General features: G+C 40.0%; 1 long non-coding RNA gene across 1 annotated transcript in view; it reads right to left on the bottom strand.

Moving 5' to 3' along the window:
• Positions 1 to 19544, bottom strand: part of LOC148107136 (uncharacterized) — a 128400-nt gene extending 108856 nt beyond the window's left edge. The window contains exon 1 of the long non-coding RNA XR_015723020.1: positions 19203 to 19544. This is a non-coding gene — a long non-coding RNA (uncharacterized LOC148107136). The remainder of the gene's footprint in view (positions 1 to 19202) is intronic.
• Between the last annotated feature and the right edge of the window lie 8292 nt (positions 19545 to 27836).

Raw genomic sequence — 27836 nt, 5'->3', positions numbered from 1 at the left:
TGTATGAAACATACCAAAATTAACAAAAGAAAGTCTGCAAACCTTGATCCCATGGTAAACTATAGAATGGGCCATTAAGTTAGATAGTGAACTCTTCCTTGGCCTAATCCCAGCTAATTATAATTCTGCTCACACCTTCTAACCTTTGCATAGTTAGCATCTTAGCAGGTGAATAAGTCAGGTCTTTAGGGTGTCAATTAATGAAATCACAGAAACTTCACTATTTTAACACTTTAAGCACATTTAATACTGGTCTCCTTGAGGACCATGGAAATTTGCTGAAAATGTTAAGTATCATAAATGCAATCAATTATTCATGTGCTGCGTTATTAATATCGTTTAGAATTTATACACCACCAATGTTTTAAAAATAGGACAAGTCTGAATTGATGTAGTTATGGGCCAGTCACAGAGGCAAAACATTGCTGGAATAACTCCCAGGTCCATTGGGTAAAGGGGCAATAGCCTATTGTTGCTAAAAGCACTTGTTGATATGGACTTTCCTACAAATATTACCTACTCTGAGTTGTTTGTAGAAAGAGAAGAGGTGCCACATAAATTCTAATTCTAAAAATTTGATTTTATTCTCAAAAAGAGGGGACATTTCTCCTTACATGGAACTTCTAGATCCTTGAAAGATGCTTAAACAGAGGGAGGCAAACAAAATTGCTTTGATCCTTATTCGAATCCACCAGCGACCTTGAGTGATCCCTATATCTGGAACAAAATTGAGAAATCCATGGAAGAGAACAGTTACTTGCTACATTTTATGCTTTCTTTTTGTTGTTTGTTTTTCCTTCACTGAAGCCATTATTAACCAAGAACTCAGTTCTGAAGGTCATTCCCATCTCTTTCTGTGTCTATTCAAATTCTATCAGTTGTACATGATTCAACGTTCAACTGCGTGAAGTCTTAACTGACCACCCCCCCTCCTCAGGAATGTTCCTTCTTGCCCCACTCCGTATTTGTGTAGCATTTATGTTCAACACACTTATTGTATCCTATTATTTGTTCCTGTACCATCCTTTCTGTTCTTTCCAACTAGACTGATCTCCTGGAGGACAGAGCTGATGAGCTTATGAACATCCCTTCCATGGTAAACTTCCCTGGATACTAAAGCCCGATCTTCCTGTGGGTTTTGTTTCTAACCTAGCCATGGACCATGATGGAACACTATGCATCACCTAAATCACCAATTCATTTTTATTCATCAGGTAATTAAGGGCCCATTGAGTGCAAAGCACACTAGGGATACACAAAGATGATGCGCGCGTGAGTCTGCCCCTGCAGGGCTTACTGCTTAAGGAGAAGTACATCACTGAATTATAATACAAATGGGCAAGTTGTAGATGGCTAAGGAGTTATGGTTAAAAGGCTCTCCATGTGCTAAGGTATACTTGGATTGAAGCTTGCTGGACAAGAGGATTTATGAAGGAGAAAGTGTTGAGGAAGCCGTTTCACACAAAGGTGCTGTTTAAACCAATGCAGAAAAGAACCCACAGGTACCAGTGCAGAGTTAAAACTGGTAGGAAAACAGAAGTAATTCCAATTCATAGAAGAAGAAAGAAGAAGGAGAAGAAGAAGGAGAAGAAGAAGAAGAAAAGAAGAAGAAAAGAAGAAGAAAAGAAGAAGAAGAAGAAAGAAGAAGAAGAAGAAGAAAGAAGAAGAAGAAAGAAGAAGAAAGAAGAAGAAGAGGAGGAAAGAAGAAAGAAGAAAGAAGAAGCCAGGTCGAAATAATAAAGGATATTAAATTTGACATTTGGGAGTTTTGACTTTGTTCTGTAAGCATCATTTTATTTTTAATTTGGTAAAATTTTAAGCATGTGTTTTCATGTAATTCTTGTTTCAGAAGGTAAGCTAGGAATGGGAGAAGGATTTGGAGGACTGATGTCTTAGTTTGTGTGACAGTCTGGAAAACAATATTGGAAATGGAAAGGAGGGATGGATGAGAGGCACTACAGAAGTGGAATCAACAGAACACGCATGCATTATCTTCCAGCAAGCACTCGATCTCCTTCAGGAACTCCTATTTGAGGTTAAAAAAAAAAAATGCACTATGTCTTAAAGAAGATTGGTAGACATTCAGAGTTACTAGGGAGCAAAGAAAAATTTGAGGAATTCTTTTACCAATATCTTTCAAACAAAAAAGGTTATACTAAAGATGATATTGTCTTTACAAGAAAGCAAAAAAACCCAGATTTTAAAATAAGTATTTTGGAATAAAAGAGATAAGAAGATCAATATAGCAAAATAAAAGTAAGGGATAACTACTATAAACAAAAAAGAAATCCACCCCAGCCCAAGAGAGGTCAAAAGATGGCTACTCGATTGCCGGCTTCTTCTGTAGTTACACACTGAATATATTGAAAAAAAAAATATTCATTTGGGTAAGGAAACTATGCTGCTAAACATCCACCACAGATAAACACAGGCCTGTGTACCACAACCAGGGATGGTCAGTGATCCCACGAGCCAAGGGTCACACGCTAAAATGCAGATCTTTTCTGACGCTGTTGTCTTTTTGCTTAGTACCCAGCAAAGTGATTTTAAAGAGTCTGAGTGTGATCTCAATATATACTTCTGGTATCATGGTACAGCATTAATGACTTAGATTAATATTTTTTACTGGAAAAAATGAAGAAAAGGAGATTATGAACCTATGACCAGAATACTTGCTTACAAAGCCAAAGAACGTACTGAAAAGAAAAAAAAAAAAAAGGCAACTTTGGAGCTAATAATAATTGCCCCAAAATAAACTATTCATAAATTAAACATAATATTTACTTAGTAGGACACCTATTAACTTGTATTGATTGAAGTAGGGACATTAATATGCGCAAATTTGTTTTCCATGTAACATCTCTATTCCCCGTGGAAGAGTTTTATGATAATTAAGCGGGCATAGGAGGAAGCTGTTCCTTACGCATGCCTCATCAGTTGGTGCTGTAGCTGCAGGAAAATTACTCTGCCAAGCCTATATATCGGCAAGGGGACACACATATTCAGCCTACCTATCAACTCTGAGAACTTGTGAATCTCTTTCTATGTGTACGTACATACATATATACACACATGCACACACACACACATTTTTTTCAGTCCTACATGTTCTATGGCTCATGATGCCATTCATTCATTCAGTCTACTTCTCAGCCCTGAGATCATATGTATATTTGCATGTATATGTATTATATACACATACATCTATCATATATATGTACATACATATATACATAAGAGACTACATATGCATAAATTATATATTATGTACCAAAATATGTATATTTTTACTAAAAGTATAGGGGCACCTGGGGGCTCAGTCGTTGGGTCTCCAACTCTTGATTTTGGCTCAGGTCATGATCTCAGAGTCATGGGCTTGATCCCCTCATCAAGCTCCATGTACGGCTGCTGGCTCTGTGCAGAGTCTGCTTAAGATTCTCTCTCCCTCTCTCTCTCTCTCTAACCCCCACCCGGCTCATGCACGCAGTCTTTCTCAAAAAAGCCAGTATAAATACTAAAGTATATTGTAAAGACTTTCTATATAAGTAAAGTCTGATTATTTTTTAAAGCTCTTCATCTTGGTGTTAGTCTGAGATCCCAAGAAATCAAAATCCTCATACTATTAACTAACCAAATTGAAAAAAGACAGAAGACTTAGCATGTAACAATAAATACGACCACTGTCTAAGTTTTATAGACCAGAAGACCTCTCATTGGCTTGGGTCCCTGCCTACTCTACAACCAGGGAAAGACTTGGTGGAACCCATTGGAATATCCACCTTCTCAAGAGAGAAAAAAACTCATTTCCTCCCAGGAGTTAACACAGAAATAGGATATCCTCTGTTGTATTAGGAAAAATATGAAATATTCGCCATAATTGATTTACTTTAGTCCAAAAATCACATAATATCTTGATTCAAGTTGTTTATTAACTACACCCACCATTACAGTTCTGATCGGCAATGAAATGGTCCTTCAATCATTACTGAAAAATGCAGTATTTTACTATGTTAAGTACTCATGTGCAGAAACAAATACAACTCAGCATGGAATTATATGAACCTTGTGACTAAGAATGATAGTGAGGAAAATTACTTCCCTTGCTTATTTACTTTTAGCTGTTTACAGAATAAAATTAAATAGTGGCTTTCAGAATCCTAGAAAATGAACTTATTTACTTTCAAAGGGGGTCTTTTATTCCACCATCATGCACAAAGCAATCCAGATCCATGCAATAGTGTAATACAAACAAGGATGAAATGAAAAAAACTAACGTAACAGGTTTTCCCAGAAGACAAAAATCAGACTGGGAAAAACAGTAAGCAAATCACAAGAACAATTTTAAGTGTTTTTTATTTTTTTATTAATCAAAAAAGAAAAGTTGACCCAACAAATTCCAAAAATTATGTGTTCCTAAAAACAGAATTTAAATTGTCTGAAAGGTAAGGATGTATGAAATTATAACTGATGAAAAGAGAGCAAGTGCCTACAGTACACCTGGATATTTGCAGGCATCTGGCAAGGCTTACTGTGGAGCAGTCCCTGAGATCCTTCAGCCACCCAAGACTCTTTACACAATGTGCAGTCATCATGCAAAACAGATGGAAGAGGTGCTCGCTTTTGGATTGCATTATTATATTAAAATAAGTCCTAGTGAGAAGAGAAAAATGCATAATGTAGCTGCTTAAACTGTCAAGGGGGAGCGCAGGGGCAGAGGACACATGATTACAGAGTGTCCTCCACGTCGGGAGCAAAGAGGTGCTACCTTCCAATATGCCACTACCGTCCTTAGCCGTACTCTCAGCACCAAGTCTCCCAGAACAATAGGGAATGAACATTATGGTAACCATCCCTATGGCCCCTAACCTTCTTACTCGTTAATTCTATGACATCATGGCGATTTATAATAGTGCACGGTAAATACAGATGGTGTTGTCCACGTGAAGAAGCAAGTTCAAGATGGACTTTTCCACCTGTGTTTTATTTTCCCCCCAGAGAGGTAATAGTCAGGATTCTGGAATTATGGCAAGTTTAATACCTACATAAGTACAGGATATTGCTGTAAATTTTCTCTATACTTCTAAAAAAAAAAAAAATTAAAACCCTCTAGCTAATACCCTTTAGGTCCATCCATGCTGTTGCAAATGGCAAGAGCCTTTATATATATTTTTATATATATTTTTATATATATTTTTATATATATTTTTATATCCTAGATACTGATAACTTGTAAAGAATCAGTTGTGCAGGAGCCTGACGCCACGGGTGCTGAACGAGGGAAGAAAATGCTTGCTGAGCTAGGATCAGTAGATGTAAATTTGCTGAGCATGAGAGATGTAAATTGGTTAATTTTTTCAAGAAAGAGTCCTCTTCCTTTCTTTACCCCTCATGCTGAGAACATTTTTTTTCCTCTAAAGATCATGGTCACTAGAGGTTGAATATCCACTAAAAAGCACATTTCAGCAGAATTACACGTCAAAGCTTGCTAGACAGAGTGTGTGCCAGTCTTTGTGGGTATTGAGATCTTTGAAATAAAATGTGTGCTAACAAACAGTCTATACTGGTGATACAAGTTAATTGCATCATTATGTTGTGATAAGGCAATGCAATTAACACATTTCACCATACAGAGATCTCAGGATGGGTATCCAATTAACTCGGGTCACCAGGCGCCTTGCTTAGGATGGAGCGTACAGTCTGCTCCCAGGATGACTTCACACAACTGCCGATCTCCTGAAGTGCAAGAAAACTTTTCTAAGAAATAAGGCAATTTTGAGAAGGTTAGGGTAAAACTGCTGTATCCACTTGGTTCAGAACGTGCTATGCTGATAAGTCTCGTCCAGTGTGTCAGGAAAATATTGTTTAAAATTGAGCAGAGTGACTAAAATATCCAAAAGTTCATCATTGTTTTCTATAAATACTTCATTCACTCAGTATAACAAAGCTGAGAATATTGGACTTGACTATAGTTTCAAAAATATCAGAAAGCATGGAAATCATATTTGATAATGGTATATTTAAAACTGAGAAGATTACTGGGATATCACAAGTATAACAACAACCTAGCATGTCATTTTGGAAAATTGGAAATACCTTTAAAACCATGGCAAGCAAATAGGTTTTAGATTTATAAAGAAAGGTATAAATAACATCATTCTGGGGTTCTTTAATTCATGTGATAATCCCCTCCCAAAAATATAATTGAGCAAAAAGCAAAATAGTTAACATTTATTGCTACCACCCTTTCTAGTGAAAACTGGTGAACCCCTTTGCCACTCTACACTTTTTACCTACCACTTTTATAAACACTTGTCATATTGCAACGTAATTATTTCTAAGCCTCTTTTACAGTAATGTAAATTGCTTAAGAACAGGGAACATTCACCTCCTCATCCCTGTTATACAGTTGGCTCCCCAATAAATATTTGAATAAACATGAGAAAATTAATGAATAGCAATGTAATAAATTCCATTATTCATTAGGCCATACAGACATTGGTCTTTTGCAGTTATTTGAAAGGAGCCCATCGTTAGATTCATACGAAGGGGGAAATAGAATGGCAGCGTCGTGCTCTACCTTACACGAATGAAATACCCATGTCCTCTGTAATGGTATGCAGCCAGTTGGAAAAGCTATGAAGTGGAACTAAACATAGTTGCTGAAGTTGGTACAGATGCTGGGAGAGGGGCGCCTGTGTGGCTCAGCCGTTAAGCGTCTGCCTTCGGCTCAGGGCGTGATCCCGGCGTTCTGGGATCGAGTCCCACATCAGGCTCCTCCACTGGAAGCCTGCTTCTTCCTCTCCCACTCCCCCTGCTGTGTTCCCTCTCTCGCTGGCTGTCTCTATCTCTGTCAAATAAATAAATAAAATCTTAAAAAAAAAAAAAAGGTGCTGGGAGAAACTCCAGATTGGGAGGCCATACAAAACATCCAAACATAAACCAAGGTAATACGCTGGCACCGACAATCCTTATATGGGAAATATAATACCAAATGGTATCTCGTAAGTCTATGTCAACACAATGCCTGTTGTTTTTTGTTTTAAGATTTATTTATTTATTTATTTATTTATTTATTTATTTATTTCAGATGGAGCAAGTGTGAGAATGTGAGCAAGGGGAGAGGCAGAGGGAGAGGAGAATCTCAAGCCCATTCCCCACTGAGCACAGAGCCTGACCTGGGACTAGATCCCATGACTCCGAGATCATGACCTGAGCTGAAATCAAGCATTGGTCCTTTAACCTACTGAGCCACCCGGGCGCCCCAAGGCCTGCCTAATCTTTAAGCTCTCTTCAACCGTTCCCTGGCCACTGCACTGCAAAGGTGCACAGATCGGCCTTGCTCTTGAACTTAGACAAGCCCTTGGTGGCAAACAGGCTGGAGTGCTGGTCAAAAACCAAGACAGGGTTGGTCACCGGGAAAAGCACAGTTATCCAGAAGCTAGAGACAACACGGAATGGAATCTGTTAAGTAAATCATAAGTCCAATATACAGCATTAAATATAGCAGTCGGTTGACTTGGAGGTCGAATGACTGAATTTTCAGCCTTATGTTGCTTTTCTTTTTTCCCCCGTTTAAAGCCAAACTTGGTTTCAGAGACAAGGCTGGTCTGAACCTGCTAATAGGAGCTGAGCACACTCCACCTGTCGGTGAAAATTGTATGCCATGGTGAGTAATTAGAGTCTAGCATTAAGTCTGCTGCTTTTGTTCCCTACTAGCATATTCGGTCCTTCATTATGCCTAGGCCTCCTCATGACTGCATGAAGTGAGTTTAAATACAAGGCACCAGACATTTTTAGCCTAAAAACGATTCTGCTTTATCAGGCCATATTATATTCTGCTTTCTGGGATGACCCCAGATCTATGTTCTATTCCTGTTGGAACTTCACTTATTTGGGGCTACGTTCTGGGTTTTCTAAACCTAAATCCTTAACTGCTTAAAATCTTGGACTCAGTGTGTGTTTTATCTTTGCTTTGGAAACTTGAACACTTAGCTCATGGATTATACGTGGATGTTTGGACTGCAGTTATGAGTAATCCTCTTAGCTTGATGAAACCCACACCCCTATAGCAGTTGGCAAGATCCCTGCTGCTTCTCACAGGCCCATCCTCTAGGCAATGAGCTGGGGTGGCTCCCAGGTTTCTCCTGCTGAGTGCCCCTGGCTGTGGAACTACAAGAGGAAGGGCCACACTTTGATTAGACTTTCCGTTAGCCCACAACCTGCGCTCATGGACTACTGTCTAAACAGTGTAAAAGGTCCACGCGGATTGTTTGAGTGTTGCCACGATAGGTCTCCTCAAATCCTAAAGAACACTCAGAGTGCCAAAGCGAGGGAGACAGACCCCCGCAACTGCATACCCGGCTTTTGGGGGTTGGTTTTTTTGGGTTTTTGGGGTTTTTTTTTTTGCTACTTAGTAAGACATAATCTGATATCCTCATGGCAGCGCCACCAAGTCCATGGGTACAATACCTCGACATTCTGCTTGCACAGAAGTGACAAAGCAATGCTCACGTAGCCCACACAGCCAGAAATGTAGCCGTATGCTGGAAATGAGGTGCGCACTGCTGTGAGCAGACTTACAGACAGGCCCTCCCCTTCCGGGAAAACGCATTTCTCAGATGATAACAAAGATTCAAGAAAAGTGTGTTAAGTATTGAACTGTAAAGGCAACATCACAGAAACCATTCAAACCACAACTTTGTTTCAATTTTTTTTTTTAAGATTTTGTCAGAAAGAGAGAGAGAGAGAGAACGTGCACATACAAGCAGGGAGAGTGGCAGGCAGAAGGAGAAAGAGACTCCCTGTCGAGCAAGGAGTCTGATGCAGACCTTGATCCCAGGACCCCGGGATCATGACCTGAGCCGAAGGCAGATGCTTAACCGACTGAGCCACGCATCTTTTGATCTGTATTTAATCTTTTGTATTTAAACTCACTTCATGCAGTCATGAGGAGGCCTATGCATAATGAAGGCCCGAATATGCTAGTAGGGAACATTGGCGGCAGACTTAATGCTAGACTCTGCCTAATTACTCACCATGGCATACAATTTTCACCGACAGGTGGAGTGTGCTCAGCTCCTATTAGCAGGTTCAGACCAGCCTTGTCTCTGAAACCAAGTTTGACTTTAAACAGAGGGAAAAAAGAAAAGCAACATAAGGCTGAAAATTCAGTCATTCGACCTCCAAGTCAACCGACTGCTATATTTAATGCTGTATATTGGACTTATGATTTACTTAACAGATTCCATTCCATGTTGTCTCTAGCTTCTGGATAATTGTGCTTTTCCCGGTGACCAACCCTGTCTTGGTCTTTGACCAGCACTCCAGCCTGTTTGCCACCAAGGGCTTGTCTAAGTCTAAGAGCAAGGCCGATCTGTGCACCTTTGCAGTGCAGTGGCCAGGGAACGGTTGAAGAGAGCTTAAAGATTAGGCAGGCCCTGGGGCGCCCGGGTGGCTCAGTAGGTTAAGTGACCAACTGCTTTTATAAACTGTGTTCAAGGGAAGTTAAAATATTTTGCTTATGCTCATGATGAAGATGCTCAAGGAATATATTTTTTTTTAAAGATTTTATTTATTTGACAGAGATAGAGACAGCCAGCGAGAGAGGGGACACAAGCAGGGGGAGTGGGAGAGGAAGAAGCAGACTCCCAGCGGAGGAGCCTGATGTGGGGCTCGATCCCAGAACGCCGGGATCACGCCCTGAACCGAAGGCAGACGCTTAACCGCTGTGCCACCCAGGCGCCCCTACTCAAGGAATATTTAACAACGTTCTTAGTTTCTTTTCAATAAGTTGTACAGTTAACTACAGGAATTTAGTTGCTATTTCCAGGTCTGTTTTTAAATGCCCCTCAAAAATTAAGAATTGACCTGGAAAACCTTGTTACACATCCTGGATAAGAGAAATGAAAGTGATTTTATTCTCATTAATCTCTCCATATAAGTTCTGGGAAGATAGAATCCCCAACGTTGAACTGACATTTAATATTGCAAAATGACCAACTGTCAAGGAGAATGTGTTTACCTTTTTAATTTCTGTTGTTTTTCTAACTGAAACTAATTCACAAATGTTGGATCTTCTCTAAATGCTTTAAAGTTAATGTAAATTAAATTACATTAAATAAAAAGTAAAATCTACTTTTCATACCGGTTAGTCAAGGAGTTTTTAAGTAAGAAGACTCTACCCTACCACGGGATTTAAGTTACCTACTGTTGATATGCTTTCTCAGTCTGAAACCTGCTCCTGGTAGGTTACAAGATTCTGGAAACTCTGTAGGAATTCCACAGTTTAAGATTCTCAATAGGACGGTAATGTACAAATAGTGTTTTAGTCCCTTTGATATTTACCTATCCAAAATGTGGTCACTTGGTCGATGCTGCCCTGAAACCCAAACCTTTTACAGAATGCTAGAATACTACACAGATAGTGATGTCCAATATTTCAGTGAACACATGAACAAATTAGTTGATTAATGCAATGGAAACCTCATGACATTTTTCTAGAACTTTCTTCCCCTTTTGTGCTATGGTAGAAAAAGAAGTTCCCTCCACTGGTCTATTTCACATGGCCATAGTGAACTTAAGAATTAAAAAAAAAAAAATCACATACATATGCACTTAACCTTCTGAGAATCATTTCAAAATTGTGCCATATGCAGTTAGTGAATTGTATAAACCACAAAACTTTTGTTTTTCAAACTGATTCCATCCTAAAGAAAATATTGTATTAATTATTGTGATAGATTAGAAATTCTTGTTAGATCAGAAAAGAGAATCTCATTGATATTGATTAAAAATAACCATATTTGATCACTAACTGACCAAGTTTTACGTTTTCCAAGCTCAGACCCATGGTTTCACTTTTTTTTTTTTTCCCTCCCTTTAGGACAAAGGCAGATGTTGTTCTATAAATCTAGAGTTAGAGAGTCCATGAACTGTAGAACATCACGTTTCACTTTTCATTTTTGCCATATTAATTAAAACCATCTGATGTTTTCTTGGCAGGAGAGTGGTTTTAACTGGATTTTTTATTTTTACATATATTTTAAAGATTTTGTCAGAGAGAGAGAGAGAGAGCACAAGCAGGAAGAGCAGCAGGCAGAAGGAGAAGCAGGCTCCCTGCTGAGCAAGGAGCCCAGGACTCAATCGCAGGACCCCAGGATCACAACCTGAGCCAAAGGCAGACGCTCCACTGACCGAGCCACCCAGGAGTCCCTATTTTTTATAAAGACTTTATTTGAGAGAGCGAGAATGAGTGTGAGTGAGCAGGGAGGGGAGGAGAGGGAAAAGGACAAGCAGACTCCACACTGAGCACAGAGCCTGATACAGGGCTCAACCTCATGACCCTGAGATCATGACCTGACCTAAAATCAAGAGACAGGAGGACTAACCAACTGAGCCATCCAGGCACCCCTAGGTGGAATTTGTAATAATTCTAGAACAATTACAAACTATAAAACCTACACATCAATAATTAGATCTCTTCTAGACTGTTTCCAAAATAGCCATTTTTGGTTATAAAAATGAATTTGATGAAGTTTATAATAAAACATTTATTCTTATATTCACAAACTCACTACACTATTACTCTAATCTGCTTTGAACTTTATAAGTAATCCTAAATATCAAAATAGATCTTTGCTTTGTTCTAAAGTTCTAAAAGTCTTGCTTAGGCTTTGGCCAAGCCAATATAATTCTGAGCTAAGACCAAAGTAAAGCTTAAGTATCCTTATACCAAGTGCATCTTAACTCATGATTTCCTACAGAAGAGGCAAAATGGGGAACTTGAATACCATGGTACTTAAGTAATATTTTCTTTCATCTGCTACTTTGTAGTTATAAAATGTGAGAAATCTAGACACCAATATTGTTTTACCACATTTTTCCCCCCGGATAGATTTAAAGCAAAAATAACTGGTGACTTAAAGACATCGTCACTCTGGTATCAAGCATTCATATGGCAATTGTTCAATCACAAATTGCAATACTTGAGAACAGGTATAAGAGACAAATTCAAAACTCCAAGACTAATGGATCTCCAGTTATCTGGAAAGACAGAAGAAGAATCCAGTCAATAAGTTTAGGTCTATCCATGTGACCTGGAAAGCTGCCAGACTTCACGAACAGTCTCTTCCAAACACAAACCAAAGCCCTATTTCCCTCATTCAATTCCTCGTTGCACTCTCATTCTCCCGGTCTCTTGACTATGAAATGGAAAGGAGTAGACACAATTGGAGGTTTCAGGACTTTATTTCCAGCAAGTTCCTCTTTAATGGCCTTCACAACACTCTAAACAATGTATGTTGGTTCATACATTTGATGGGGTTATATATTTGAGATAGCACCACCTCTATTTTTTGCTTCAGACTGGTTGGAAATGTGTTTTTCCATTGTAACTTACTATTGGTTTCTGGCAACTGATAAAACTTCGTAACATTTCTATATTTATACCAATGCTCATTTATGGTCTAAAGTGGAATATAATTATAATGGAATATTTCATATTATTTATACCTTCAGAAATTAAAAATAAAGAAGGTTTGAGGCAAGACTCATCTTCTGGTCAGGGAAAATAAGTTTTGTTTGTTTGTTTGTTTTAATCTAAGCCATGAAAGCATGAATTCTCCTTGGTCAAATCCTCAATAAAAATTTTTCTGGGCTTGTCAGGGGGACCTAAAAGAGCATCTGAGACAATGTCTCCATCTGACAGAGTGGAAATTTGAGAGGACACAGACCCAGCTGTGCTGAAGGACACTAGTAGCAAGGTTTAGGTTTGGAACATCTACCTCCTGACTCTGGGGTGATGTTCCTTCCATATAAGGACACTTAACAGCCTAATTAAGTATCTAACTTTTTAAAGGAATCAGACAATGAAAAGAAAGCAAGCATCCAGATCAGCAAGGAAGAAGTCAAACCCACTCTTTGCAGAAGACATGACAGTCTATGCAGAAAACATGAAAGACTACCAAAAATTGCTAGGACTGATACAAGAATTCAGCAAAGTTGCAGGATATAAAATCAACGCACAGAAGTCTGCAGCATTTCTACACCATTAATGAAGCAGGAGAAAAAGAACTCAACGGATAGATCCCATTTACAATTACACTGAAAGCTGTAAGATGCCCAGGAATAAACCTAACCAAACAGGTAAAAGATCTCTACTCTGAAAACTTCAAACATTGATGAAAGAAATTGAAGATGACATAAAGAAATGTAAAAACGTTCCATGCTCATGGATTGTAAGAACAAATATTGTTAAAATGTGTATACGACCCAAAGCAATCTACACATTCAATGCAATCCCTATCAAAATACCACCAGCATTTTTCACAGAGCTGAAACAATTCTAAAATTTGTATGGAACCAGAAAAGACCCTGAATAGCAAAAGTAATGTTGAAAAAGAAAACCAAAGTGGAGGCATTACAATTCCGGACTTCAAACTGTACTAGAAAGCTGTAATCATCAAGACAAGAATCTCCAATTTTTATATGATGCAGATAATCACGCACATTGATCAGTTATAATGCCTAGCATGTGCAAACAGGATGAATTTTGATCAGATGTGGGAATTAGGTCTCCAAGTGTGGATTCTGTGTATATTTGGAATTCACTTTGGGGAACCATTAGACCTTGAGAGATCCGTAGTCATCTTCCGGAGCAACGAGCCCTGAGGTCTAAGGGAGAGGATTGTGTACAGTTCTTTCAAGAAAGAGAACATAAGAGCCCTGAAAAGGAGGAACAACAACAACATAGTTGGGCATCAAATGCAAGGACAGACTCTCAAATGGGGTCTCCATTTTTGATATGCTATATTGTAACGCATTGGGAGATATTTGAACAGCTTACTCCAGGGAAACAATAGCAAAATTGAATTACACAGGAAGAGAAAGCTGCTCCTGCCTTTTCTCTGTGTTTTGTAGGACACCTTATAGCGCATGGAAGATCTTCTCTCCTTGGCCTCAAACACCCCAGATATTTCTGCAGCTTTGAGGCTCACTGATATAACACCGAGCCCCTAAACTCAGAAGGGGTAAGGAACTATAAGTCATAATTTTTCCACACAGTTTGTTAGGTCCTTTGCAAAAATAACTATTAGAAGTAATATTGTTGGGCATCATCTTATTTTTGACACCTTTATATCTGAAATAATGTCTTGCAAGGCTAAATCGGAACTAATACTGAACATGGGTAGTAACAAAGCTGGCTTACTTAAAAGCAAGCAGCAGGGTAGGAAGTACACTTCATACTAGCAAATGAGTTGCATTTGTCTGGCAAATAAAGACATGAATCACCTCCTTGCCTAAAGCTGCTCATTCTTTCGAGCATGATTATTACAACAGAAGAAAGAACAGTCACTGTGTTTGCTCACGGTACAACCAAGAGTGATAGCTAACAGAAGACATTACTGAAACATTTGGTGATGACACATTTACATTGACAAATCTCTAAAAACCCATCTGCAGCTTGTCAATAGTGTGTAACCCTAGATCAAGCTTTGATCAATAGCAGCAAGTGGTTATCTTGGAAAAATCTACTTCGCTTTTTCATTTTTGGATTCTGTTGTTAAGGTGATTTACTGATTGAATTTTAGATCTCATGTACAAAGACTGGAGATTATTAGCATTCTTTGAATATAAATGAATACTCTGTTATGGGATTCAATTTCTCTCTGAATTTTAATTTTGAAGATGTTCTTTTTTGTTTTGTTCGTATGAATAATCAGAATTTTAATCATTTTCACATTCCCATGGAAGTACCGCAGAGATGGAAAAAGAAGCAAATGCGGTTGGTATATAAACTATAAAGTTTCAGCTCCGTGACCACACCGAGATCCCAGTATACCAGAGATCTCCAACGTAAGTCAATCTCATTGCCCTTTTAATCCATAAGGAGTGGCTACGACGAAAAGATGTTTACTGAATATATAACTTTTCCTTTCCTGGTGACGATGCCTCCTGACCAACTGTATAACCTGTCACCTAAGCATATTAAATCACCTTCACTTGTACCCATGTGAGGCCACTAAGTGAGCGTCTGGCTCAGAGACAAAAATAAACATCAGACTTGACAGTTCTTCCCCAAATCAAAAAAGAATAGATATCAGGAGGAATTCAGAGGAAATGGAAACAGTCTGCTCTCTTGGGTTAATCTTTAAAGCAGAACCTATTTTCACCTTCCAGAAAGCAGACATTAAACTACACCTCACCTTTTCCAGCATCTCCCCCGCCCCACCCCACATAACCACATTTTATGAATAGAATAACATGAAATAGAAAATATAATGTCCCGGTTAAGGTTGATTCAACAACTCAGTGTAAGACTTCATGAGACCAAAATACTAATGTTAACAAATAACCAAGAAGTAGTTCCCTTGTAACTGCATGCGTCTGAAGGTCATTTACCCTTCTGGTATGGGTATTTACTAGCAGAAGATGCTTAACATTGTGCAAATGGTTTTGCTTGTCATCAAAAATATTTCTATTGTAACCTAACTTTGTGCAGTATATAACAGCTTTAAATTTTTCTTCAAGGAGGGATAGAGATCACTCAGAGAGATTTAGCGAACACTCCTTTAAAAGAAAAGAGGAATTGTAAGGGGATATGTATCAGTACCTGGAGATAAAAATGGAACGAGAAAAAGATCTGCAGTTTTTAAATTTGTCATCCTAATTGCTGTTGGACAATTCTGAGAGGAGTGGGGTTGACTCTAGACATTCAATTTATACAAGATTTTTAAAAAATCAGACCCTTTATTATTAAATAGAAGCCAACTACGTGATGTACCAGGTAGCTGAGAACAGACTTCTCAAAACATAGGTCCTGAGATTATTCAGTCCTCAGAAATTCCGAAGATATTTCTAACAAAAAGGTTTAATGTGATTTCACCCTTCTAAACTCTTCAATCCAGAAAGACATTATAAAGCAAGTGTAAGTTGGACCATTCTGAAGTCCTGATGTTCAGATATATACATCACCATTGTTTTATACTAGGTAAATTCTACAATTTCATCTTTTTAAAGATGCCCTTCAATTTCATGAACTTTTTCCAGAGATTTTTACCTTTGGTAGTCACCTCAGTATTTTGGCAATAGTGAGAGCTCCAAAAACATTGGATTGGAATTAAATATGTTGCTTTCCACTTGCCCTTTTAGATACATATCACCAATTGTTCTGTTTTTTCCCCCCTTTTCTTTTGTTCTAACATTGTACCAAATATCAGCCATATGCTAACAAATTCTGGCACCACGAAATATAGGAGAAATCATTTTAAAGGGATTTGGGGAAGGGATAGGTTTCTAAAGAAGTTATTTAAAATAAAGCCTTCTAGAATGTTCAGCTATTTTTCCCTGGAAAATGTTGATCTCTAGATTTTCTCTGTTCGGCTTCTTGAGGCTGTAGGGAAACCCTGCCTGCTTCCAAACATACCCTCTACAAAAAACATTAAGTGGGAAATCATTGAGCTCTGCCATAGCATTTGCTTTTTATGTGGTTCATTTTATGGGAACACCTGTTCATGTAGATAAATGATGTCAAACTTGGATCCCAGCCTAAACGATAGTGACTTCAGCACAGAGAGCCAAGCAGGAGTTGGACCTGCATGCAGCAGGCATGTCCATCCAGCCTCTGTAATCAGGCCTGAAGGGCCCACGTTTGCAGCAGCTGGTTAGACCTCCTACACGCTTGCTCATCCCACTTACTATGAAGAAATGCATTTATAAACCCAGATGCTGAGTGAAAAATCATCCACGGCCACAGATTAAAATAGGTCCTCTAGTCTGTATTCATTGCTTGGCAATTAAACAGTCCATTTGAAGGAACATGGTCTCATGCACGTCATTTGAAGTGTGCCAGTTATCACAAGTGTACACGCACACACCAGACTTTGTCTACTTTCACCTGTTGCCAATTCTACAATGATGAGGATATTTCTGAGTTAAAAAGCACCAGGATAGAGAGAGCTGTTCCAAACCACACAAGGTATTTTCTATCAAAATATACAAACTATCCTTTGAAGCACATCTTCATTAGTCCAAAGTTGAAAGAAAACTTAGTGTTAATTTGGGATAGAAATCAATTCTACCAGAAATAGAAATCATTTTAAGAACCAGCTTAGTTTCCAAATAAATACTGACTTTATGAAAACTAATGCATACTATACACACTTAACCATCTACAAATCACTTGCATAATTCTGGGTAAGTAGGACTATATTTACTGATGTGGAAAATGCTCTGGCATAGATAGTTATGTGGAAAAGGCAAGGGCAAAAACCGATGTGCTATCATTTTTTGAGGAAAAAATGGTAAATATTTACAAATATATGGAATATTTTGGTAGCATACAAGAATCTATGAAAGTGGTTGCCTACTGGAGGGGACACTGCCTTGGTGGGAACAGAGAAAGGAGGGAGACTTTTTACATTCTTTGGAACCTACTGTATTTTAGATTTTGTGTTTTTATTATAAAAGGAAAGAATAAATTCAAATCTTACTAATGCCAAAGAACTTACTAATGCAATATAACTACAGTTATAACAACGTTATATTGTTTGTGGTTGTTACAAGCCTCTTACCATTACTTCATTCAATCCTATGAAATTTGGATTATTAACTCCATTTATCCATGAGGGGTTATGGAGCATAGGCTGGTGTTATTTAATTGTTGTTCAATAAGACGGGAGCCAGGATTTTCCTGTTAAATTCAATACCCATTTCTTCAGATGTCAGAGACACTTTATTCTGCTTGGGGTAATGGGGGGCTTGTCTTGAACCAATGAAATTGGCAGTAAGGGAACACTGTCCACATGTCTCATTTTCTGCCAAGTCGACAGTCAATAAAATGGGCATCTTCTAGACCATCACCAGGTATAGGTATTTGTAAATTGTACATTCTTATCCCACAGAATCCAAAGCAGCAAACAACTCATTTCTTCTGCCTTGTTGACCCACGGTACCACACAGAATGGTGAAGGAAGGCCTGCTTGAGCTGGTGCAGTTTTCCTACAGCTCCCTGTAGCTGGCCAGCATGGGTGAGACGAGTCTGTTACTTTCGCATTTGTGCTTACCCATTCCCGCCCCCACAGCAAGCCCACCATATTATGGTGGTCCACTTCCAAACTCTTCAGGAGTGCGGGCAATATGGCCTGGCTCTAGCTCTACTCACTTTTCAGCGGTACTCTTCTGGCATAAATTCTCTTCCTAGTTTCCCATAATCCTCCCTTCGGATTCTCCAGATCCTTATGAATGCCAAGTTCTAGAGACAATCAATGTATACAATTCTGACTAACTAGGGAAATTATTAAGTATACGGAAGTATGAAGAAAAACTGACAAAAATTTTGTGTTTCCAGATATTATCTCCCTACAGGAGATAAACACACTGAGACAGGTTAATTGAGTCAAAATAACAGTTACTGTAACAGGACTCCCGCCCTTCTAAAGGGTTAACTTGCTTCAAGTTAACACCTTCCTTACTTGCTGACCCAAGTCCCTTGGTCTCTAGCAGACAGACTACTCGCCTGGAGGAGCGGAGCACCAAACCCTTCCCAGGCTGCAGAAGCCAGCGAGTCTGTTTGAAGCAACCTCAGTTTTTTGATTAGCCTAGCAATTTTTTAGCAATTGTTTTTTTAGGTTACACAGGTGATTTTACTAATCCCCCTCTGTGTATCTGTGGACTTCGCCCTCCTTTGCGTAAAGAACAGAGCGCTCCTACGTGTCATAAAACAGAACCTGGACCCCCTCACACAACTGCCCGGCACTGAGATAACGTCTATAGTTGGCACTGTCCAGTCTGCAAGTGATAAAGAAAGATTACAGACCACTGCGTTCCCTTTACTGATCAACCACCCTAAACTCCTTTAAAAACCCCTGAGCCAAGCAGAAGCCTCTGAGTTGGCTTTTGGATGGGAGTCGGCCTGCTCCCCAGGTCGCTGGCCTCTGGAATAAAGCTCAAATTGCTTTCCAATCAAAACTCATCTCTTGAGTATTGCCTTTCGAGCACGGGCAGCGAAACTCGGGTTCAGAAACATTACTATTTTGAGAGAGGCTCGAAACAGACCTAACTCCAGCACTCGGGTTTTAAAACACTAGGTTTTACCTTATTTCATCCTGTTCTCCAGACAAACCCATACAATCGTTTTCTATTGCTGCCACAACAAACTACGACAAATGACAGCCGCTTAAAGCCACACACATTCATCATCTTACATTTCTGGAGGTCGCGAGCCCAGGATGCTTCTCACGGGGCTACAGTCAAGTGTCAGCAGGGCTGTGCTCCTTTCGGACGTTCTGAGGAGAAGCTGTCTTCTTGCTGCTGCTGTTTTGCGGCTTGTGGCGCCTTCCTCCAACCCCGAAGCCGGAAAGGGCAACTCGAGACCTCCTTATACCTCGTCACTTTGATTCTAACCCTGCTGTCTCCCTCGTCCACATTTAAGTCAGCTTGTGCTTGCATTGGGTCCACCTGGATTACCCAGGCTACTCTCCTTAAGCATACCTCGTTGCCTCCTTAATCCCAGCTGAAACCCGAATTCACTCCGGCCACGGAACAGAACAACTCACAAGTTGCGGAGGGTTAGGAAGCAAATATTTCTGAGGGTCATTCTGCCTACGAAAAATAGGAATGGTTAATCTCACTAACACATTTAAGAAGTGAGGCTTAATGAGGCTGTATTATTCACCTAAATTTTCATAGCTAATAAGTTAAAATATTGGGAGTGCTTCTACCCACTTTGGCTAATATCTTCTGTATCTCTCAGGGTTTTGGCAGGAAAGAGATGGCAGGTTCAAGCTGGACAATTTAAGGAGAGTTTAATAAAATGATAATTTTTAAAATGGGGCTCTTTTCACTGATGTCCTTCCAGGTACATTGATCACGTTTTCCTGGTCTGTTCATCTGCTGATGGACACACGTTGTTTCCATACCTTGGCTATTGTAGATAATCCCTTTCAGATGGTTCATTGGTAATGTATAGAAACACAGATGATTTTGCTACATGAATAAGCCAGTCACAGAAGGATAAACATGAGGTATCTAAAACAGCCAAACTCCTGGAAGCAAAGGATACAGTAGTAGTCTGCAGGCTCAGTTCTACTGAATGAATAAGTTCTAGATATCTGCTGTGCAACAGAGTACCTAGAGTTAACAGTATGGTATTGTGCCCTTCGAAATTTGCTAATAAGGTAATTTTCATGCTAAGTGTACTTACCAAAAATAAAAAAAAAAAAAAGGGAAATTCTGAAAGGTGGATATGCCTATAAGTTTGCTTGTGGTGATGGTATCACGGCTGTTTGCACATGTCCAAACTCAGCAAATTGTATACATTAAATATGTGCCCTTCTTTGTATATCGGTTATCACAGTAAAGCTACAGGCAGGTGTAGGGAATTCTAAGGGATAATGTCCTACATGGGAACTAGTATCAAAGTTCTTTCTATTACTACTCTGAAAGGGTAAAGGAAAGGATAGTAAGATCAGAACTTAGAAACAGTATTAAAAAAATGACCTATCTAGACAGGCTGGTGGAGTTGAAATCTTCCGTTATGGAAAACAGCTGGCCAGTGGTGACCCGACAGATCTGGATCTGGAGGAGCAAGCCCCACGGGCACTTCCTTACACTGATTTACTGATCTCTTAGCGATTTACATTAGTAGCCATTGCTGTTTTTGAGGTTCTATTAAAAAGTGTATCTTCAACATTAAATTTTATAAGCAATTGGTATGGAGGTACTCAGAATCTGATCTTCCCCTCCCCACATCACCTCTTCTATAAAAATATACATATTTACCTGCTTTTATTTAATTGGCTTTAAGCTTCTGCAAGCATATATTCACTAAAAATGATTTATGATTGAGCTTTGAGTGGTTTCATTTGGAATAGGTCTTTTCAGGTGTAGGCAGTCCAAGACTTCACAGGGTTAAAGTATTGGAAAGATGTCATAGGTTAAAATTACTCAAGTTGAACCTGACTTGACCATATAATGATATAATAATTAAGGTGTTGAACATAGAAATAACCATGGAAATCACATTTAATCTACTATAAATGATTTATTAGAATGTTATATATAAATCAATTAGCACAGCTTAATAATTGGCCTTATAAAAATATCTTTAATATAGTGATAAGATAGCAAGAGAAGTAGTTCCCAACTTCAGTACCCCTCACAAGACCAGTTCGCAACTATCCACAGATTGAAAAACCACTGTGGAAATCCCAGAACCCAGAGGTGAGACTGAAGCACCCTCTGGGATCACAGAAACCAAGATCATTGTAAGGATAAGATCAGTTTCACTTCAATTGCATTGCCACTCCTCCAGGCAGGCACAGAACCACACCAAGAATACCCCCTGGGACTACTTTCTCCGATGAAAAAAACAGAACCCACGATAGACATCCGGCTTTTCCCGTCTTACGGGAGCTTCTTGGGAGGCACGTTCAGGTCCTGCCTCACAAGGATCACTAGAGGAATTGTGGGGGTCCACCACTGGTGGACAGACAGAGACAGAGAAGGGGCTGGGGCTTACAGCAGCCAGCGGTTAGATGGTGGAGGACCATGTTTATGATTGCTATGGGGTCCAGGGCCTCAGTAGAGATCCCCGCCAACAGCTTTGCCCATCTGCAGAGTCAAGCTGGTAGCCCAATCTTACCAGGGAGCTTGGCTGGCAGTTCAGCCTGATTTAGGTCCTAAGCCAAGAGGCCATACTGGCTGTGGATCATGTTCTATGGCCTTGTCTGGACAGGAAAGCAAGTTCAAAGACCTCTCCAATGGCTGAGCATAAGCTGTAGTTCTGCGCCATTGGGAAGCATGGCTACAGACTGCCGGCAGCTGGGAAGCACATCCTACAGTCCTGAGCAGGCAGGAAAGAAAATTCACACCACCACCCAAATTCTCAGAATAGCATCCAGTCGCACCAGAAGGCTCCTGGCCGGAAAACCCAGGTAGCCATGGAGCCCGTTCTGTAGCTCTGGTCCGGGAAGGAGCCAAGTCAGTAGCTATGCCCATCTGTTGATCATAACCACTGGTATCTCATTGCCAGGGATCCTGAATAGTGATTGTGGTCAGGCTCAGAGCCCAATCTATGGTACTGCCCCACTTTAGAGTCCAGCCTACAGCCCTGCTGATCACAGTGGGTAGCCTCCGCCAGAAAGGTGGCTCAGCCAGTGACCCCACCCAATTGCAAAGCATAGCCTGTGGTCCTACTTGACCTGGAAGCCTAGAGACCAAACCCGCCCAACCTCAGAGGACAGTTCCCAGCCCCAGTGAACTATGGGGTGTAGGTGGAAGATCTGCCCTATGAGAGAGCCCAGCCAGGAGCCTGAACAAAAAAGCTCAACAGGGGCGCCTGGGTAGCGCAGTCGTTGGGCGTCTGCCTTCGGCTCAGGGCGTGATCCCGGTGTTCCGGGATCGAGTCCCACATCAGGCTCCTCCACTGGGAGCCTGCTTCTTCCTCTTCCACTTCCCTGCTGTGTTCCCTCTCTCGCTGGCTGTCTCTCTGTCACATAAATAAATAAAATCTTGAAAAAAAAAAAAAAAAACTCAACAGAGAAGCACCATTGGCCTACCCAATCACCCCATCCAACGTTAGGGCACAGCCTGTACCCTCGCCTGATGGCAGAGCATAGCGTGAAGTTCCATTTGACTACAAAGCCCTACCTGTAGCCTCGACCTGAACACCGAGTCCAATTACTAGCCCTAGGTTGCATAGCCTGCAGACCTGCCCAGTCCCAGACTCCGACCAGTGGCAACGCAGTCTGCAACTCCGCCCAACGAGCAGTAATTGCAGACCTCACGTAGCGGTGCCGTGGGACTGCAGACCCCAGCTAGCAGCACCGCCCGATCAGCCATCCCACCCAGGGGCCCAGCCGGTCGGCTCACCCAACCAGGGAGTCTAGATAACCAGACGGTGGCAAGCCCCTAACTCCGCATGGGCATTACTCAGATACCAAAGCCAGATAAAGGCACTACCAGAAAACAAACTATAGGCCAGTATCCCTGATGAATAGAGATGCAAAAATTCCCAGGAAATACTGGCAAACCTGAATTCAACAGCACATTAAAAGGCCCATACAGCATATAATAAAATACAATATAATGGTGTTTATAACCCTTTTAATCTCATTATAATTGTTATCTTTAAGTATTAAATGACAAAACATTTAATGTAAATGTTAGAAATATTCAAAAGATATTTTTATCAGGATATTAGGATGCACAATTTTCCTTTCATACATAGTTTTTTGAGAAACATCTGAAGACATCAAAGCTATTTGATGCCTTTGTGAGAGACCAGTCCAAGTGGGTCTCTCAGCTACCTCTCTCTTCACATTTTCTTTAGCTTTTATTGTCAGTTGTCCCTTTAGCTGCATTCAAGAGGAAAATCAAGTTTTCTTGAATGATCTCCTTAATCCATATCAGCAGCTTAACCTTTCAACTTTGGTTCTAGCTTGCATTCAGGGTTTTAAACCTTCAAATTAAACTCATATTTATTTTCTCTGGATGTTTTTTTTTCCTTTGACCTCTTTCCAATTTGTTATTCAATGTCTAAACATTGCAGAGATTTTACTTACATTGTCAGCCTCGAATGCACTTTTAGACCATTGGAGGAGAGCCTCTCAGTGGCCAAATTCTTGCCTCTCGCTACTTCTAAGTCTGCCACCACTCGACACAGAAGAGTGAGATAACGGAGCGAAGATAAATCTAGGAAAGGAAATAGAAGTGAGGGAGGGAGGAACCGGTCATTTATTTTGTGTCATGTCCATGACAGGAAACCCTAGAGAAGGCATTATACTGAGTTTGGCCTGGGGCAAGGGAAGATGACATGCGGATTGCAGCTAAATAATCTTCGAAAGAGAAATCGCTAAGAAAACTAACGTATTCTCAGCTTCGTGAAGTGTATTTAAAGTAAGTATAACAACTCACGTTCATTTTAGAGCTAACACGTACTTTAAATACTTGGGCTGAAAAACGGCATAAAAATTTCCCAGTGATAGTGTGATGGAACTAACTACTACATTGTAACCTCTTAATCAAGGGCTGCATCTTCTAAAAGCATTGTTCCCGTCCAGTGACCCTGTGTCGATTTCAGCAGTTCTATACCATTAAGGCTCAACCTGAAATTTGCCACATGATGAATACAAGACCCTTCATTTAGCTATAAATTTAAGTTTGTCTTTTCAAGGAACAGCTTGTCTAACTAAAGATGAACCGCGCTGCTGGTTTTGAACTGAACTCAGTTTGAACTTTTGCCTAGTAAGGAGGTTTTTTTCCTAGGTGAGGCATCTCTTTTAACCATGAACAATTTGGAAATTAACAGATTATCTAGTTCCCTGTCTTCCAACTTATGTTCAGCCCATGACAAGGTTAGAGACATATACAAATTGGGCCAAAGAACAGAGACATGGGCTAACTGGGAGGAAATTTTTATATGGTTCCTTAGATTACAATGCTGTATGAGCAATGGGGGAAATGGTCACATCTAATCAGAAAGTGTTATCTGTGTACTAAACTCCTTTTCCAACACTGCCACACAAATCAGGGAGACACACAAATTTTTGCAATGCACATTGAAGAACAATGTTTGCTATTTATATATTGAATATATTTTTGTAGGAGGTAAATCATCCAGAAAATTTATCAGAAGCAAAGCTACTAGTAACTTAAAAATCCAGCAGGTGGAAACTTTTCTTCTGTGCACCTCTCAAGTCTCTCAGCTCCTGCCAGTGTCAGCAGCAGAAGAAGGTACAAGTGAAGAAAGGAAAGTAACAGTGAAACCAAGCTGACTGAAGCAAAAGAGAGAAAAGGAAAGCCAGGCATAGAGATGGGAAGGATATCTAATATTGATCTTTGAGCAATTTACAGATAGGCACCAAGAGTTCTCTGCAATTTGTTTAAAACTCAAATTCGTAATGACATGAGTATTCTAACACAAATGGCACAGAATACATGGGGTGCAGAGAAGGAATTAGTAGTGATCAAGAGCCAGGCCAAAGAAAGCTCGTGTTGACAGTCAAACTAGACCAAGAAAGAGATGGGGGACATTTACCGCAAAGTGCCTAAGGGTCTCACCGATTCCCTGAAACAGACAGATTGCAGACTAACATCAGAACTAAACTGCATGTTCTTCATAATTTATTGTTTGTTCATGTTTAAGCTGTTTTATGAACTACGAATAATTCATTTTTCAGTTAGGTTAAATAGTTTCTGAGTATTCCTTTTGCTATCATCTTTAAGTCCTGAGGTAAAGATCCCTCTCTTTCAGGGTTAAAACAAGCCTATCTGAACTGAAGTGACTCACAAGCGTGTTATAGCCAATACTCCTACGGTATTCAGAAGAGACAGGCCGAGTTAGTGACGCTTGGAGCTCAGAGCTTCCCTGAGTGTCCTTGCTCATAACGGATCTGAAAAACACTGCCAATACCTTCTGTCCTCGCATGTTTGCAGCCGACAACCATTATTTTAAACCTATTTCTTTTATACAGGCATGCCTTAGAGATATTGCAGGTTTGGTCCCAGACCACCACAACGAAGTGAATATGGCCATAAAGCAAGTCAGAAAATTTTTTGGTTTCCCAGTGCATATAAAATTTATGTTTACACTATACTAAAGTCTATTAAGTGTGCAATAGCATTGTGTCTAAAAAACAATGAGCATACCTTAATTGAAAAATGCTTTATTGCTAAAACATGCTAACCATCATCTGAACTTTCAGCAAGTTGTAATCTTTTTGCTGATGGTGGGTCTCGCCTCGATATGGATGGCCGCTGGCAGATCAGGGTGGTGGTCGCTGAAGGGTGGGGTGATTTCTTAAAGTGAGATGACAGTGAGTTTGCTGCATCCATTGACTCCTCCTTTCACAAACGATTTCTCTGTAGCATATGATGCTGTTTGATAGCATTTTATCCAGTTAAACTTCTTTCGAAATTGAAGTTAATCTTTTCAAGCGCTGCCACTACTTTATCAACTAGGGTTATGCTAGACTCTAAATCCTTCATTGCCATTTCCACAATCTTCAAAGTCTCCTCACCTGGAGTATTTTCCATCACAAGAAACCACTTTCTTTGCTCATGTATTAAGAAGCAACTTCTCATCCATTCACATTTTATCCTGAGGTTGCAGCAACTCAGTCCCATCTTCAGGCTCCACTTCTAATTCTAGTTCTCTTGCTGTATCTATCACATCTGCTCTTACTCCCTCCACTGAAGTGTTGAACCCCCAAAGTCATCCGTGAGGGTTGGAATCCACGACTTCCAAACTCCTTTTCGTGTTGATATTTTGCCCTCTTCCCATGAATCACGAATGTTGTTAATGGCATGCAAAATGGTAAACCGTTCTAGAAAGTTGTCAACTGACTTTGCCCAGATCCATCGGAGGAATCACTATCTATGGCTGCTATAGCCTCACGAAATGTATTTCTTAAATAATAAGACTTGAAAGTCAAAATGACTCCTTGATCCATGGGCTGCAGAATGGATTTTTTTATTAGGCATGAAAACAACATCAGTCTCATTGTACATCTTTATCAGAGTACTTGGGTGACCAGGGGCATTGTCAATGAGCAGTTATATTTTGAAAGGAATCCTTTTTTCTAAGCTGTAGATCTCAAAAGTGGGCTTAAAATACTCAGCAAGTCATGTTATAAAAAGATGTGCTGTCATCCAAGCTTTGTTGTTCCATTTACAGAGCGCAGGCAGAGTAGATTGAGAGTAATTCTTAAGGGCCCTAGGATTTCTGGAATGGTCAGTAAGCATTGGCTTCAAATGAAAGTCACCAGTTGCATGAGCCCCTAACAAGAGAGTCATCCTGTCCTCTGAAGCTTTGAAGCCAGGCATTGGCTTCTCATCTCTAGCTATGAAGTCCTAAATAGCCCCTTATTCTAATAGAAGGCGGTTTCATCTGTACTGAAAGTCCGTTGTTGAATGTAGCCACCTTCCTTAGTGATCTGAGCTCCGTCTTCTGGATCCCTTCCCACAGCTTCTACAGTAGCCCTTGCTGTGTCACCTTGTACTTTTATGTCAGGGAGATGGCTTCCGTCTTTAAACCTCATGAACCAACCTCTGCTGGCTTCAGACTTTTCTTCCGCAGCTTCCACACCTCTCTCAGCCTTCGTAGGATTGAAGAGAAGTAAGGCCTTGCTCTGGAGTAGGTTTCGGCTTCAGGGAAATGTTGTGGCTGGGCTGATCTTCTCTCCAGACCACTGGTAAAACTTTCTCCACATCAGCAATAAGGCTGTTTTGCTTTCTTATTCATGTGTTCACAGAAGTAGCACTTTTCATTTCCTTCAAGAAATTTTCCTTTGCAATTACATCTTGACTAATTCTTTGGCACAGAGTTTTAGCTTTCAGCCTGTCTCTGCTTTTAACATGCCTTCCTAAATGTAATCATTTTTATCTTTTGAATTAAAGTGAGAAACATGTGACTCTTTCTTTCACTTGAACACTTAGAGGTCATCGTAGGGTTATTAATTGGCGTATTTTCAATATTATTGTTTTTCAGACATAGGGAGGCCCAAGGAGAAGGAGAAGGTGAGGAAATGGCCAGTTGGTGGAGTAACATTTATTTATAAACAACATTTATTGATTAAGTTTGCCATATTATATGGGCACAGTTTGTGGCACCCCAAAACAACAACAATAACATCAAAGATCGCTGGTTACAGATCACCATAACAAATATAATAATAATGAAAGAGCTTGAAATATCGTAAGAATACCAAAATGTGACCCGGAGACATAAATGAGCAAATGTTGGAGAAATGGCACTGATAGGCTTACTGGATGCAAGGTTGCCACAGCTTTCAATCTGTAAAAACCACAGTATCTGCAAAGCCCAACAGAAGGAAGCA

The sequence above is a fragment of the Ursus americanus genome, chromosome 35 (assembly GCF_024610735.1).
Source record: "Ursus americanus isolate L20-20 chromosome 35, mUrsAme1.1.p, whole genome shotgun sequence".
NCBI classification, from domain to species: domain Eukaryota; kingdom Metazoa; phylum Chordata; class Mammalia; order Carnivora; family Ursidae; genus Ursus; species Ursus americanus.
This window is presented reverse-complemented; position numbering and strand designations above follow the sequence as displayed.